Genomic DNA, 10058 nt, shown 5'->3' on the forward strand with positions numbered 1-10058 from the left:
CGCAGAGAGACCGGCCACGGGCCACTGTACTTCTGGCCAGTTCCCCCGTGGCGCCTGGTCCAGCTCGCCTCCACCCGAGCTCAGCTGACCCTTCTCGAGACCTAATCCATATGTCTTAACACATACAGCCTCAGGGCCCAGGCAGTCCCAGGACCGCCCCCCACACACACAGTAACCATGCTGTCTAACCCCAAACCATCTCTGTATTTGACACTGACCCTCATTCTTAAATTCTGTCCTAGAGCCTCTGAGAGCTGCCAGGCTCATGGGATGGCTTCTGGTTCTGAGTCCCTGGCTGCAGCGTCGAAGGGCCAGCCCCTCAAGAGTGTTCTGGGTCGCCTGGCTCCCTGGGGGGTGGCCCTGCCTCTTCCTCAAAGCTTGCCCTTTCCTCCCAGCGGGAGCTCGCCTGCACCCTGAGTCGGTCTGTGCAGCCTGGACCCTCCAAGCCTGTCTCCCACCCCTCAACGTTCTCCTAAGGACATTCCTCTTCCACAGCCGGCCGCTCTCATTTTCCACAGCTGCTGCTCTAAGAGTGAGACCGTTGTGTGTTCCTCAAACCATTCCAGTTCCTCCTGGACCTCCCAAGTCGGGAGACCTCCCGACTCCCTGGGACAGATGGGTCCCAGCCCAAGCTTTCACATGGCCTTGCTAGCTTTGGGGTGTGTGGTGGTTTCATCAAGTTGTTTTTCTGTCTCATCCCGAGAAAATGGCACATTGTCTTAATGGCCCTGATTCCTTTGAATGCTGCCCATAACAAACTACCGGTCTTTCATGGAAGAGGCTTCAGTCTCCCAACTCAGGGGACTAACTCTGGGGAGCCTAGGAGGTACTTCCAGGGCCAAGAGGGATCCGTCACAGCCCCTACTCCGGCAGGCAGGAACTTACACGTCACTACCTCCTGGTGGTGGCCCAAGACTCCCACCCAGGTGCACTCCAGCCCCTCCCTGTCTTTGCAGTCGAAAGTGCCTACATGCGATCAGGCTGAGAACGCCCCCCCGCCCCCACCCTCCCTCAGAAGACTCGAGCCATCTGGAGCTGCATCCACCCCACCATCTCTGTCAGAGACAGGCCAAGGCTCACACCAGACCTTTCACTGCGCACCAAACCCAGCAGCCAGGCCTTGCTGAGGCCTCGCCCAACCAGGAGCACAGCGGTGAGCTTGTAACCACCCGCAAAGCACTGCCTGAGCTGCCGAGGTCAAACCCCCACATAGACCCTGCTTCATGCAGCAGGATGGAGCCTGTCACCGGGGCCACTAGTTAAAAGCCAACCACACAACCATAAGCATCAGCTCACAGCACCAAAGCCTCTTGGGGCACCCCCAAAGTTCCCAGGAAGTCCCTGTGTGCACACCAGCCTCTCCAAAGCCTTCACAGGGGTCATGGGTGTGGACTGCACACTTCAAGCCAGTGTGCAAGCCATGGGTTTGAAGGGGCCCAAACAGAACACTGCTTTTTTCCAGGTCCAGTCTTGGGGCCTCCGCCATAGAGTTGGCACAAGTCATGGCACCTGCCGGGGGCAGGCAGGAGCACGTGGCAGAGCAGGCCTGGCAGGGGGAGGGGGAAGGCGGGGCAGCTCGGGGTGGGGGTGTGGGGGTGAGAGCTCCTCCAGGGATGGAAGCAGCTCATGGGAAAACAGGAGATAAGGGTGAAGGGCCCCCCAACCCCCCGAAGGGCACCAGTGGCCAGAAACTCAGGGAGGCTGGGTGTGGGCTGGGGTGGAGTGGGGCGATTCCTTAGAGGGATGGGGAGTCAGGCAGCACCTCTGTACAGCAAGCTAGTGGTGGTCTTCCCTTTGTCCTGCCTGTGCATGTAATCATTTGTGTGAATGATGATTCTGTCTGAAGCAAGATTTGGACGCAAGACTCAAACCGGGGGAGCTCCTTGCATTAGTCTTGAATGCACAAAGGAGACATCTGTCCGTCGTTTGTCCCCCTTTGCTTCCCAAGGCTGGAACTGGGCGTCCAGAAGCCTGGTCCAGTTATTCACTGTAGTTTGTGGGGAGTCCACCTTTCCCACTAGCTGTCTCGGGGTTTGTTGAAGTAGTGTAAAGGTCACCTGCATGAAGTTCACCACTCCTTTTCCATTTTGTTCTTGCCACATGCAGGGTCGATTTCTCTGTAGAAACTCCTTCCATTGTTGCCTCTGCCCTTGCAACAACTAAGGATGATGCTTGGGTCATCGGCCGCTGTACCAATTCTAGCAGCAGTGCCGGAGGCCTCTCGTACACCGGCGCCGTCGGTGTGTGTGCAGGCTGCGGGCACACTGGTTCGGGGACTCGGCACTGTGCAGTGATTTGTACACCTTGTGTTGTGCCTTCTGATTCCAGAACGTTGCATCTTTTGCTCCACATTTTACGCTTGTGAGATTCATCCACGGTGATATGAGCACATGTAGCGTGTTCATGTCACTGCTGTGTAGCATTCCATGACATGAACGAACCACAATTTATCTATCCATTCTATTCTTGATGGCCATGTGACTGTTTCCACCTAGGAGTTTCTTTAGGGTACATGCCCAGGAGCGGTTTTGTGGGCCTGTTAATTGTAGCCAACTCGCTGGGTGGTGGCGGCATTCTGCTTTAACAGCACTTCCCTGATTTTTACTGAGGTAGAACACCTCTTCCATTTGGATATTCCTTTTTGTGAAGTGGCTTCTCCAGTCCTTTGCTAATTTCTTATTGGGTTGTCTACCAATTTATAGGAGGTTTGGGTTTTTTAAAAAATATGTTCTGGATGTCAGCCCTTTGCCAATAATGTGAGTTGCCTGTCACTCAGCACGTCTCGCCTGTCTTTTCATGGTGTTCAACTAACAGACGGTCGGATGTGTCCAGCTCTTTCTTGTTTGTATCTCATTGAAGAAAATGTTAAGCTGATAATGCTCTTACATGGTCTTTTAAGATCTTTTTAAAGATTTTATTTTAGAGGGGAGAGGAAAGAGAGGGAGAGAAACATCGATTGGCTGCTTCTCACACTTCCCCAGCTGGGGACCCGACCGGGAATGGAGGCTTGTGTCCTGACTGGGAATCGAACTGGAAACCTCTCAGGTCGCAGGCTGGCACTCAATTCATGGAGCCACACCAGCCAGGGCTGATCTTTTAAAATCTTTATGATCTTGTCTTTATGGCTTGAATTCCTGATTGTTTTAAGGGTAGGAGTCCAGTCTGATATTGCCCCCAAGTGGAGGCCAGCTGTCCAGCATTCCCTGAACGACCAGGGCTCTGTCTTCATGTAAATGTCGAGGCTGCACCACCACATACCATGTCATGTATGTGGGGGTATGTTTCTGGGGTTTCCTTTCAATCCACCCGTTGTCTACGTCTCTCCTAATTTCACGTTGCCTTCCTTGTGGAGCGAGATGACAAATCTAGACGTCAGAAAAGCAAGGTTTCCCACCCTGTTTTCTTCAAGAAGATGTCTTGGCTCCTCTTGGCCCTTTGGGTTTTCATGTAAACATTAGAATTTGGTTGTCACTCTCGGAGTGCCCCACGCCAGAGCAAACTGTGGCCTTGAACCATTGCCTGGCCCCTGCCCACAGGCTGCAGGCACTGAAGCGGTAGCACAGTAGGAACAATAAAATATTTGGCCATTAAATTCCATCCAAATATCTGTTGGAAATTCTAGCAGACTGTGTTGAATCCTGAACCAGATGGGGGGGTGACATTACCTTATGGCCTCCAACTGTGGGGGGGTATTTTCTCCTCATTTACTTAGTTCTTCAGGGCCCCCCGGGGTGTCAGTTTTCTTGGTAGAGTTCTGCGTATCTTGGATTGGTTCCCAGGTACAGGCAACGTATTCTGGGCTTGTTCCCTTTACTGCCCCTACCTGCTATCCTTTGAATGTGTGAAGTCACACTCTGTGTGCTGTCTGTGGTCACTTCCATTCTGAAAAACACCTGTTTCTGCACCGATACTCACCGCGTGTACTGTAAACATCCCGTTTTGCTCGTCTGGTAGAGACATTCCTGCAGTAACGGTACATGGGCATTCACGTTAAATTGGATAAATTCAAACTCTTCATGTCCCCCGTTGGCCGTTGGTGCCCACTGGTGGCCGCCAGCACCCACGTCAACACAGAGATCGTCCTCTCTACCCTGGAAATGGCCAAGAGGGGCAGCAAAGGCTAAACCTTCTTCTCCGATTTGCAGTGGCTGTGTTTTGTTTGGACTGCCTGCCGCTCGTGAAGGAGCCAACCGCCCATCACTGCGTGGCTCAGCCCTGGAAACAGGGCTTCTCAGCACCTGGCCCTCCTTCAGGGTTTGGTGTTAGAGGAGGAGCCCTGTGGATGGATGGGGCTCAAAGATGGAGACACGCTCGCCTGTGGTGATCAGGTGTTTGGGGCGGGGTACAGTCAGTTACATTGTTCTGCTGACAGATTCATTCCTAGTCTTCTCCGAAGCCATATGTTCTTTGAAAGGGGTCCGTCCCTTGGTCCCCTTTCCCTCCAGATTTAATATGAGAATCGAAGTCTGGGTGTGTAGAGAAGAATCTGAAGGAGTTAAATCCAGAGGCTCTTTTCACTTCTCTCTGAACAACAAAGAAATGGGCTTATTTAGAAAACAAGAATCTCATCCTCATAATTATCAGAGAATGTGTGAGGAGACTCACCACCCAGAGAGTCAACTTTTCTCCTGGAGAAAAACTGAAGCGTATACCATTGAGGACCACGAGTTAAAGGAATTAACTTCCCATGGCAGTTGCCATGGGAACTGCCTCAGCGGCAAAGCGCCTGGCACGAGATGGGGGAACAGACTTCTCAGGGAGGATTCGGGCACCACCCAGAGGTCCAAGTTCATAAGCCAAGTTGGAAACTGTGGAATTGGTGCAGCTCCTTTTCCACTGTTGACAGCCCGTGTGACATGTGGGCACATCACCTACCTGATACTCAAGACATCCGCGGCCCCTGTGCTTGTGGGCTCAGGGGGCAAGTGCCTTCAGGACAGCAAGACCAGAAGGGTGACATTCGACAGGTGGGGGGGAGGCAGGTAGTGGGGGAACTGAGGGCAGGTAGGGAGCATCCGGAGGAGGGGAGGGGCCGGGATGAGGCCTGAGAAGGAAGGCCCCCAAATGGGGTGTGGGGGAAGGTGCCCCGCTTCCCCAGTGTGGAGGCCGTCTGTAAACAAGCTTGTCTGTTACAAATGAAACCCAGAGAACCCACCGGGGGAAAGAATGAAGAACACAGAAATAGACCCAAGTGCAAAAGGGGATTTAGTTTGAAGTAAAAGTGGCATTTCGTCTGTGGGGTACGACGGGTGATTTAACAGATGGCGAGGGGACTGGGGGGTGGCATCTACAATAAAAACATGGGGCCACAACCCAGACCTGACAAGAGGGATTTCAGACAGGGCAAAAACATAAATGTCAAAATGAAATTATACGCCCTGGCTGGTGTGGCTCAGTGCCAGCCTGTGAACCAAAGGGTCACTGGTTCGATTCCCAGTCAGGGCACATGCCTGGGTTGCAAGGCCAGGTGCCCAGTAGGGGGGTGCTCAAGAGGCAACCACACATTGATGTTCCCCTCCCTCTCTTTCTACCTCCCTTCCCCTCTTTAAAAATAAATAAATAAAATCTTAACAAAACGAAATCACATGAAGTCCCAGAAGAAAGCATGGGAAATAGTTTTGATAATCACGGAGCGGGGAAAGCCCAAAGATGACACACCTCGAAGAGAGTTTGACAAATGCGTCTCCAACAAAGTCGAGCACCAGATGACCAACTGCGAAAAATATGTGCAACTCATGGCAAAGCGTTAATTTCCCTAATAGAAAAAGAGCTTTAAAACAAAAATTCCACTGGGAAAATGGGCTCGAGGACTAGACGTAGTTCCCCAAACAGGGAAAAGGAACAGCAGTTCACCAAAGGAAAAGAGAAATGTAAACTTAAACCTCGTGGCTTGAGGGAAAAGCCTTTTCCCCATCAGACAGCCAAGTCAAAAGTTGGGTTGCGAGGGCCCCACTGCCCAGCTGCACAGTGCCACAGACCTTTCCTCTGCCGACGGAGAGGGACATAGGCCGTATTAAAACAGCATCGTTGCCTTTGACCAAACGATCCCACTTCCAGGAGCCTCTCCTACAGGTACACTTCTGCAGGCGTGGGGTTCAGCATAGCCGAGCTAGGTGCCGAAGGCTGGAGACAGCATAATGTTCATGGCAGGCGCTAGTGGAACAAAATCATGGTCTGTCCTGGTCCTAGCCAGGGAATAATGGAGGCTCTTCAAGTACCGAGATGGTGTATACATAGTCCTCACCCAGGGACATTTTTTTCCGTTGATTTTAGAGAGAGAGGAAGAGAGAGAGACAAACATCAATTGGTTGCCTCACATGCATGTCTGGACCGAGGCTCCTAAGTGCCCAGACCAGGGAGGGATCAAACCCACAACCTTTCAGTTGCAGGATCAACCAACTAAGTAAGACACACCACTCAGGGCAAGATAGACTTTTAAATTAAAAAAAAAAAAAGGCACAAGGCAAAACTTGTATAAATTATGCTACCATTGAGGGGGAGGGCTGAGGGCAGAGTCATGTGTATTTACTTGTATATACACAAAATGCCTCTAGGATTTGAGAGAGGGTTACCCAGTGGAGGACGGGGCAGGAAGGGATCCTTAGAATGCCTTGAATTGAGCCACGGGAATAGATCAGCTACTAAAATGAGAAGAAAATTAGGCGCAAGAAACCAGGTCTCAGGGGGACACAGTCACAGGGGACACGGGGGATGACACTTCCCATTTGGAATTTTTGGATTCAGAGCCCTGTCTGGATGTTTTGGGGGCTAGACCCATGAGACTATGGAGTCCAGGCCCTACTGTCCCCAGATTGGGGCCGAGGCTCCAGGAGTGAGGTGACAGAGCCAATTTCTGGAAACTGGCAATTTTGGGCTCTTTTATGTAGCCTTCAAACACAGAAATGAGACGTGTGCTCGCTCCATTAACCAGGAAGGGAATTCTGGGCAGGTGGCTGGTGGGTTTGCGTTATGTTCCTTCACCCATCCCCACCCTGGTTCAATTGTGTTCTCACGGGGAGACCCAGAGGGCTGGGACCTGGCTTTGCGATTGCTTAGCTAGGGAGGGTGGGCTGGCAGGAGAGCACTTTATGGCAACATTGTTTGGGGGGCCAGCACTTAGCTGACTAGTGACATGAAGAGTCAAGGAAGACATCGGCAGCCCAGAAATGCTAGAAAATCCCTAAGCTCCTGGGGGTCGCCCTGCACTGTATCTGTTGCTTTAGAGGCAACAGGGGAGCTGGCCCCAAGGCCTGAGCCGCCAGCTCCCGTGCTTTGCTGGGCCCCTTGGTGTGAGCCAGGGTCCACAGTGAGGGTTCCAGCTGCAATCCCCCAAGAACCTTGCCCTACTCCGGGCTGTCCTCCCTCATCCACCTCCAGTGCAGCCCAACTATGGGTGCAGCCAGCCCCCGAGATACCTGCCTGTCCACACTCCCTCACAGTCCCAGGAAGGCAGTTCACAGTTTATCAAGACCTGAGCACAGGCCTCTTACTTGACCCTTCCCCACCCTCCATGCCCCGAGACCATGAGATCATGGTCCACGATTGAGTCAATAGGTAGGAAGGACATCTGGGAAATCCATTTCGCAGACAGGGGGAATGGATTTTCCTCACAGATGAGGCCCAGAGCGGGAGCAGAGCAGACAGACTCCAACTTCTCAAGGGAAGCAGGCAGAAGACTAAGGGGAGCTGGGCCCTGCAGTACGGGCCCTGAGGTAGGGGTCCTGGCAGTGGGACCTTTGCAGTGAAGGCATGCCCAGAGAGGCGGGGGGTCCAAGGGGGCCTGTACTGCAGCAACTGCTGCCCAAAGGTCGCAGATCCGGATACAGCCTCCTCTCGGTGCCCACAGAATGCTGGAGGCCACGGAAGAGAAACCCCAGCTCAGGAGACCTAGGCCAAAGCCTGGAGGGGGAGGGACTTTGGTGTCATCATGTACTGGGTGGCTTCGGGGGAGGCTCCCTAGAAGGGCACACATGGGACTCAGTGGGCAGACGGGGAAATGGGCATTCCATACAGAAGAAACAGCACCCACAGGGTGGGCTGTGCGGCTGCCAGGGCCTGCACACAGGGGCTGGAGGGCCGCGTGTCACCCTATCATCTGCAGATGACATGGTACCGCTGGAAGGATGGTGGAGATGGAGAGCAGGTGGCTGTCTGTGCCCCTACATCACCTTTCCACACTATCTGTTCCACACATCACTTTGAAGTGTTTGAAAGTTAGTTTCCACTGCCATTGTGAATGTTGACCACACCCCTGTGGGCCCTGGGGTGGTCATTTGAGGAACAGGCTGCTAGGCGGATGGTGGAGCCCACGCTTTGGAAGAAATGAGGCTGGCCAGGGGGTATCTGGGGTGAGGTGCAGGGCCAGCTACTAGCACCAGGGAACTTGGGAGCATGGTGGGCAGGGTCAAGACTGTGGGTCCCTTTATCCTTTCCAAGGTGCCACTGCCCAGAGCATGATGCTTCTGGGTTCGTGACAGGGAGTGGACCAATCACCACTCCCGACTCCTGTGAGCCCCTCGTCTTCAACACAGCAGGCGCCCAGGCTGCCTGCCTCCTTGGCCGTCAGAGACCCCGCCTTTAGCTGAAGACACTCATTGTTCAGGCATGGACTCAGGCAAACACTCTAGCGGGCAACAGTGAGGATGAACATACAGCCAAGCTCTGGGAGGCAGCCCACCCAGCAGTGCCACACCCAGGGAACCCAGGGTCAGTGTTCCTGTCTGTGAAATGAGAGCTGGACTAAACGCTGAGACCTTTGCCCTGCTCCCTCACAACCACCACCCATGTGCAGGCTGAGGGCCAGGCAGAATGGGGCCTGAAGCAGAGGAAAGAGGTCCTGCTAGGAACTGGGGGGCTGGGGGCACATGAGAGCTGAGGAGATGCAACAAAGGCCGGGCTGAAGCAGACAGGCAGGAGCCTATTAAGTGGCAGGTGCCGAGAACCAAGGCCACAAGCTAGTCTGAGTGGGACCTTTGCTCCTGACCCCAACAAGGAGGCAGAGGGGAGGCTCCACGGCTCTTCCATGGAGGACAGAATGAGTCTGAGGTAAGCTGGAGAAAGCCCCTCACAGACTTTTGTGTAAGAGACACGACACCCCAAAGGTGGGCCACACCCATCTTGACTCTGAGCTGATTCTGCCTTCTCAGTGCTTTTCTGGAAGTGAATCCACATTGCCCCTGGCTTAACTGACTGAGGCTGAGCGGGGAGAGGTTCTTGCTCACAACTGTGGGATGTCAGCGATGCCATGAGCAAGGACTGTGGGTTGGGGATGGGTGGGGCCACTGGCAGTCCTCCCAAGGAAGGAGCTTGTCACTGCCTCTGGCCTTGCTTGGCATCACTGCGAGGGTACATGGAGGATCTCACATTGTGGGGTGAGGAAGTATTCTGGTCCAAGGCAACTGGCCTGGGTAAGCAGCACTCCCACCAGGCTGGCAGGATGGGCAGCTGCGCAGCCAAGAGCTCTGAGGTCCAGGGGCATTTGCTGCAATTGCCCCACCATCACCCCCACAAAGCGGTAATCCAGCCCCCAGTCATATTGGGCCTTTATACCAATTCCCAAAGTTCCAGAACAATGAGATGTTCCAGGTTAAGAAACTGGGATGCCAACCTAGCAGAGAATGACCTGGGTCAGAGAGGAAAGGCTTTCTTTCCCCAGGATACCCTTTGCTCACCTGGAAGATGGAGGAAAGTGGGGCTGAGAGAAGGTCCAAGCCCAGCTGATCTCCAAACCAGGCCAATCACATCTGGACCCCAACCCCACCTTCTTCCCCTCTTCCCTGCCAGCCCTAGACCACTGATGGCCCTGCACTGAGTGTGAGTTTAGGACTCAACTAGAGTCATAAAACGGCCCTGGGAGGCTCTCATTCAAGTTTGATTTTTGGGTCTGTCGCCCCAGGCAGGATGCCAACCAAGACTGGACCTTCTTCTAGAGGAGCAGAGGGCAAGGCTGGTCAAAGCACAACGGCAGCAGATTCTTAGGGAGCACCTCTCTGAGCCTTGGTTCCCCAGTCACTGCCCGGCCCCCAACGGATTCCACCACAAGCCAAGTCCAAGGCAGC

This window comes from Artibeus jamaicensis, unplaced genomic scaffold (genome assembly GCF_021234435.1).
Source record: "Artibeus jamaicensis isolate MK-2021 breed Jamaican fruit bat unplaced genomic scaffold, CSHL_Jam_final contig_1128, whole genome shotgun sequence".
In the NCBI taxonomy this organism is placed as follows: Eukaryota; Metazoa; Chordata; class Mammalia; order Chiroptera; family Phyllostomidae; genus Artibeus; species Artibeus jamaicensis.